The 6,416-nt window shown below is 34.8% G+C and overlaps 1 long non-coding RNA gene across 1 annotated transcript; it reads left to right on the top strand.

Annotated features, from left to right (window-relative positions):
- Positions 1 to 626, top strand: LOC126594435 (uncharacterized). The gene is made up of 2 exons (XR_007613270.1): positions 1 to 154; positions 323 to 626. It is a non-coding gene; the product is annotated as an uncharacterized LOC126594435 (long non-coding RNA).
- Positions 627 to 6,416: the final 5,790 nt, after the last annotated feature.

Here is a 6,416-nt window from a genome sequence, read left to right as displayed (position 1 = left end):
AAAGCAAGCTCAATCATGTGTGCGAAACCAAGACCTTGGTTTCGGTGCGGAGTTTTACCCCGCTTTCTTTTTTGGTTCTAAATTATTGTTCTACTGCACCGGAGTCGGAACTATGTTCATACTGGTCCCCAGGCAGTGGATATAGCTATATGAGGTTTGGCTGCTTTTTTCGGTTTGCAGGTTAATTGGTAAAAAAATTCAGTTTTGTTTTGGGTATTTTGATGTTGTTGGTATGTGGTTTAAAATTGTTTATTAATCCGGGCCTTTTAAGGTCTATATATGGTATGATGTTGGGGTGAACAATTGTTATTTTGTGGTGCAGAATTGGCTGTGTAGGCAGTTAGCTACTTTTGGTTTTTGAGCAGCTGCGACAGGTCCTCTCTCACCTAGGCTTTTAGGATTTTCTCTACTAGCAATTTTTATGCCTCTAATATTTGAGCCCTTGTGGAGGATCTTTTTTACGGGTTGAAACTCTTTATGTTAGTTCCTTTATGTACTATTTTGCGATTGCTACAGTGAAGAACCATTACTAAGGCTTTATTTGCATGTATAAATGGTGTCTTCTTTCTATAGGCCGGTCATTTCTAAGGTTATGTACTTTGTAATCCATCCATTAGGACTTTGTTTTGTGAATGTTTCTCTACCTTTGACAAAAAAGAAGATGCCCATTAGTGGAAAACTTTGTGCATCATATAAAATATACGTTCATTTACAGAACATAAACTCTCACCTGTTAAGATCAAAGTATATATTTTGGCACGTCTAAATCACAATAGAAAACGATAAGGATAAAGCCAAGTTAGGTGAGGTAGGTTAACGATACAATTTGAAAATGGTCAGTTAGGACAATAAATCCATGGGTTTCCTTTGGTTGATCCAATTAATGATGCAAAACATGGATGAGAGACTAATGGGTATGATGAGAGTTGATTAATAGTGGGGATTTTGGGCAAAAAGGGCAAATGACAAAAAGAGTGTGTTGTGTTGTAATGATGAAAATGATTTGTTACATAGTGGGTGTTGGTTTTTGGCTTCCATGTGTGCATGTTAGCGATCGATCATATACATGTATATCACACCACTTTGCATCTTCCATGCTTTGCTCCCTTGCCCTTTTTGTCATTTTCATCACTTTTTTTCCCCTCTTCCCTCCTCAATTATTTCCATCTCTTCCTTTCTTCAGAAAAAAAAAAGAAAAATTATTGCTTGTATATAACAAATTACATGAATGCTTTATCTTATTGTCAAAGAAATCATTAATGTACGGTCATGGCATGGGCTTTTTTTTCTAATACAACAATCTAAAGATCCTCAAAAAAAAAAGAAAAAAAAAAGAAATATATAAGTTGGAATATTTTGGATGTGGAATTACAGCAAAATCCCAACCCAAAATCAAGCAATTGAAAAGCAGGATCTGGCTTTTTTTCATATGCTGGACATGTGAAGCAATACCAAACCAAAAATTGATGAATCACAGATCATACAGCAGATGAAAAGAAAGATTCGACTAGTGAACACACAAGCTTTTTAGTAGGAAAATGATGTTTGACAATGTCAAAAGCAGATGCATCAAAGATGTGAAAGACATGTCTTCAAGGTGTTGTGATTTGATAAATTCAACGAACTACTGCTGGTACTTTGTACCTATAGGATATCAAATCACATAAATAAACCAAATTCAAGTTAGGTATTTGCACGTTACGAGTTCGGATTGCATTCAAATACCTCACGTTCACTCTTCTTTGCTAAGGTTTAGATTAATTACAGCATACCAAATTGTGGCCCAACTATAATAAAGTATAAAATTTAAGCATATTCAAGGTTCTAAAAGACGCTAACCGTTAGTTGGACGGCGGGTTGGGATTTAGCATTTAGACTGCTAAGCGGGAGCCTAGACGAATTTAAGTAAATTTATAATAAATCGTATAAATAAGTGTCTTCTTATATTTAAAAATATTACATAATTATTAGGCTATATAAATTAAAAATAAAATGATATATAAATTATAAAGTATTATAACATATTAAAAATATGGGAATACGAGCATATAATAAATGTTCATCCAAGTATTCAACAAGTCTTTTACATTTATTAAAAAAAATGCAAAATGAAAGTAATTAAATTTTTTATCTAAGTGAGAATCACAACCTAAGTGGATGCGTAAACAAAGTACGGGACGTCTAAACAGGTCTAAACCCCCTTTATTAATCATGGATTTTTTTTTAAATGGTGACAGAGGGTGGGGGTGGGGGTGGTGGGGGTGGGGGGTTGGTGCTGGGCTTGATCCATGTGCCACAAAATTATTAAAGGAAGCTGTGCAGCATTAGATCATCAAGCATCTAATGTCAAGGTCCTATGAAAGAAAAAGTCACATTTTTCAGACCTCTCCGACCCCATTTCCTTAGCCTTTGGAATTAACATTTTACCTAACGTTATGGCATGGTGCTTGAATTCTCAACCTCCAAAATCTTGGCCGAAAAGTCGTGAGGCTAGGAAAAAAACATGGGAAACCATAAATATTTCAGTATATTAGGTGGATAGAAATCGATCTTTCAAGTAGAGTTTTGTGATTTGTGGGTGCATTGAAGGGATGATTAATTTCAAGTAAAATGATTTTGGAATGATAACATATTTTAAAATGATTTTCGAACATTGTCTGACTCCGACTCTCTATATACGAATCACAATTTAATATATGTATAAAAGTAACTAATTAAAATTGCAGGAAGAAAAATATCCATGTCAAATTATTAGAAATCATTACTTCTTACATGTAAGGAAGGAGTTAAAGTATTTTCTTTTTAATTCAACAGTTATCAAAATATATGGACTGTTATAAATAGACAAAAGTTAGACAGATAGGAAGGCATATTAATATTATTGCTTTAACTTTTTTTTTTTTTTGCGTGTTGTTATCATACACGGAATGCTCTTTATATAGAGCCACATCCGTGAATAATTACAAAAGTGAAATGAGTACCTTTTGAAAAACATCATACAACAACAACAACAAAGCTACTATTCCAAAGTCTTCCTCACTTTTGGCTAAAAACATGTGAGCATTCACTCCCACAACTTTTACAACACTTCCCCTTGGATGCCCACATATCAACATCAGTTGTCTCATTAAAACCTTGCTCAGAAAAACCCAGTGGAAAAAAAACGGTAGTGAAGGAAAAAGAGTATAACTTAGCTTGGATTGTTAATATAGTGTTAAGTATGCTTATGTTACCTCGTTAAAACCTTGATAGGAAAAATCCAATGGGAAAAATCATAGTCGAAGGAAAAAGAGTACAACATGCATGTATCATGGATGCTCCCCCTAATTCTACATTCTTCAAATTTAACTGATTGGTAAGCTGACGTAATCCGATACCATGCACTAGCTTATGAAACGTGCACTTTAGTAGATATTTGGTGACTAGGTCTACCAAACTTTCATTGGAATGAATTTGTCTGACTTCAATAACTTTGGCTTTCTGAAGCTCATGTGCATTGAAAAACTTTGGAGATATGTATTTAGTCTTAGTGCCGTTAATAAATCATTCCTTCATTTGAGCAACACACGCATCATTATCTTCATGAATGAAGTTGAGGTGTCTGTCTTTAAAGGTAGATCACATAAATTCCGGATGTGGTGGATCATTAATCTTAACTAAGAACATTCACGACTGGCATCATGTAGAGCAAGTATTTTCGAGTGATTGAAAGACTTAGCAACTAATGTTTGCTTTGTTCAGCGCCATGAAATCGCTGTATCTCTATTAGTGAACACATATCCAATTTTTGAACGGGCTTTATACGAATCGGAGAGAAAACCAGCATTTGCGTATCTAACAAGGTTATGGTCATTTGTGGATTTCTCGGAGTAGAAGATACCGATGTCTGTTGTCCCACGAAAGTATCGTAAAACATCTTTGACTGATTTCCAATGACGAATTGTTGGAGCAGAGCTATACCTTGCTAACAAGTTAATTGAAAAAGCTATATCTGGTTTAGTACATTGTGCTAAATACAATAAAGCACTTATTGCACTCAGATATGGTACTTTTGGACCAAGGACCATTTCATCATCTTCTTTTGGATGAAATAGATCTTTCTTAATGTCCAGAGAACGAACGACCATTGGCGTGCTGAGTGGATAAGCCTTGTCCATGCCAAATCGCCATTAACACAATGCTCGATCTGTAGGCCGAGACAATATTTTGTTTTTCCAAGGTATTTGTTTTCCAAGGTCTTTCATTTCAAATTCATTTTTTCAGATATTCAACAGTTCTATTGAGCTCTTCAATGGTTCCAACTAAGTTCATATCATCAATATATACTGCCACTATAGCAAATTTAGAATTTGATTTCTTAATGAACACACAAAGGCAAATGACAATGTTGGTATATCCTTATTTGATCAAATACTCACTGAGATGTTTATACCACATTCGTTCAGATTGTTTCAGCCCATATAATGATCACCTTAATTTGATGAAGAGCATACCTCGTGGTTTGTTAGTCGTTTTAGGCAACTTAAGTCTTTTTGTGACCTTCATACATACATACATATATATATATATATCATAACCTAATTCTCCATATAGATACGCGGTGATGACATCCATAAGTCGCATTTCAAGTTTTTCTGAAATCACCAAACTTATTAAGTAACTGAATGTAATTGCGTCCATTACAGAAGAGTATGTTTCCTCATAATCATTCCAAGTCTTTGTGAAAAACCTTGTGCAACGAGTCGTGCTTTATGTCTTGCAATCTCGTTTTTCCCATTGCGTTTTCTTGTGAATACCCATTTGTAACCCATGGGGTTTACTCCAGGCGAAGTTTAGACTAATGGTCCAAAACCCTTCGTCTTTTCAAGGAATTTAATTCTGCTTGAATTGCATCTTTCCACTTATGCCAATCTTGTCTCTGTTTGCATTCATCAACAGAGCAGAGTTCAATATCAATATGATTTCAATGGCTACTACGAATGCGAACATATTGTCGATGATTATTTCATTTTGATCCTCCAATTCATTATTAAATGCATAACTTATGGATATTTCTTTGCTTTCATGTATTTCTGTCTCTTCAGGGATGTGTCTTATCAAGGATATTTTTTTTTTCTGGAAGCACATAATAATGAATTGTGGATTTGTCATTCATTTTCTTTTCCGGAGTGATTTCATTTAAATTCAGCCGTGCCCTCATCTTTCTCTTTCGAGAGGCTGAATCTTTTGAACCTGGAGATCTACCACGCTTCTGGCATGCAACAGATGAACCATATGCTACCATTTTATTTTGTCCAATAGGGACATCTATTCTTACAGGCGCTTTTGCACTTGGTAAATGTGATTTTGTCACTTTCATAGCAACATTAAATGCATCTAGCATTTAATTAGCAATACTTTAAAGATGAAGGATCATTTTCACTTCATTTTCACACTAAGTGCTTTGTGGATCAAAATGAGATAAGGTGGGTACAACCTATGTCAATTCTTATCAAAATGACAATCTGCAAAGTGAGTTGTAAAAATATCATCTGTCAACAGTTCCAAATATCTAATGATAGATGGTGAATCAAAACCCACATAAATTCCCAGTCTGCGCTGATGTCCCATTTTAGTGGTTTGTGGCGGTGCAATAGGCATATAAACAACACAACCAAATGCTTGTAAATGTGAAATGTTTGGTTGATGCCCAAACACAAGTTGTACTTAGGAGTATTGATGTAGGTCTCTATCGAACCAATGATGCAACATGTAAGATGACATGTCCCTATGCAGAAACTGGCAATTTTATTTTCATGAGCAGAGTGTGAGCTATTAATTGAAGATGCTTGATAAATGCTTTTGTTAAACCATTTTGAGTATGGATATGAGGAACAAGGTGTTCAACATCAATGCTTAGTGTCATGCAGTAATCATAAAAAAATTTGAGACGTAAATTCACCAATGCTATAAAGTCAGATTAACTTAATGGGGTAATATGGGAACTATGCCCGTAATTTAATTATCTAAGCAAGAAGTCTCGCAAAAACTACATTTCGAGTAGGCAAGAGGCAAACATGTGACTATTAGATAGATGCATCAACCAAAACCATAAAATATCAAAATGGTCCACAAGGTCGTTGAATAGACCCACAAATATCCCCTTGAGTTCTTTGCAACAATGATGGGGATTCAACATCAATTTTTAAATGTGATGGTCTAATTACTAACTTCCCTTGAGAACAAGTCTTACAAGGATTATCATTTGATATAGCAATGTATATGCTCAATAATGGATGTACATTAGAGTTGGTAATGATTATATGCATCATGGTAGATCCTGGATGACCCAGATGGTAATGCCAAAACATGTAAATTTTTGGATCAATGAACTTTTGGTTCATGACAATATACAATCCACTTGATAAACCACATAA

This window comes from Malus sylvestris, chromosome 12 (genome assembly GCF_916048215.2).
Source record: "Malus sylvestris chromosome 12, drMalSylv7.2, whole genome shotgun sequence".
In the NCBI taxonomy this organism is placed as follows: Eukaryota; Viridiplantae; Streptophyta; class Magnoliopsida; order Rosales; family Rosaceae; genus Malus; species Malus sylvestris.
This window is presented reverse-complemented; position numbering and strand designations above follow the sequence as displayed.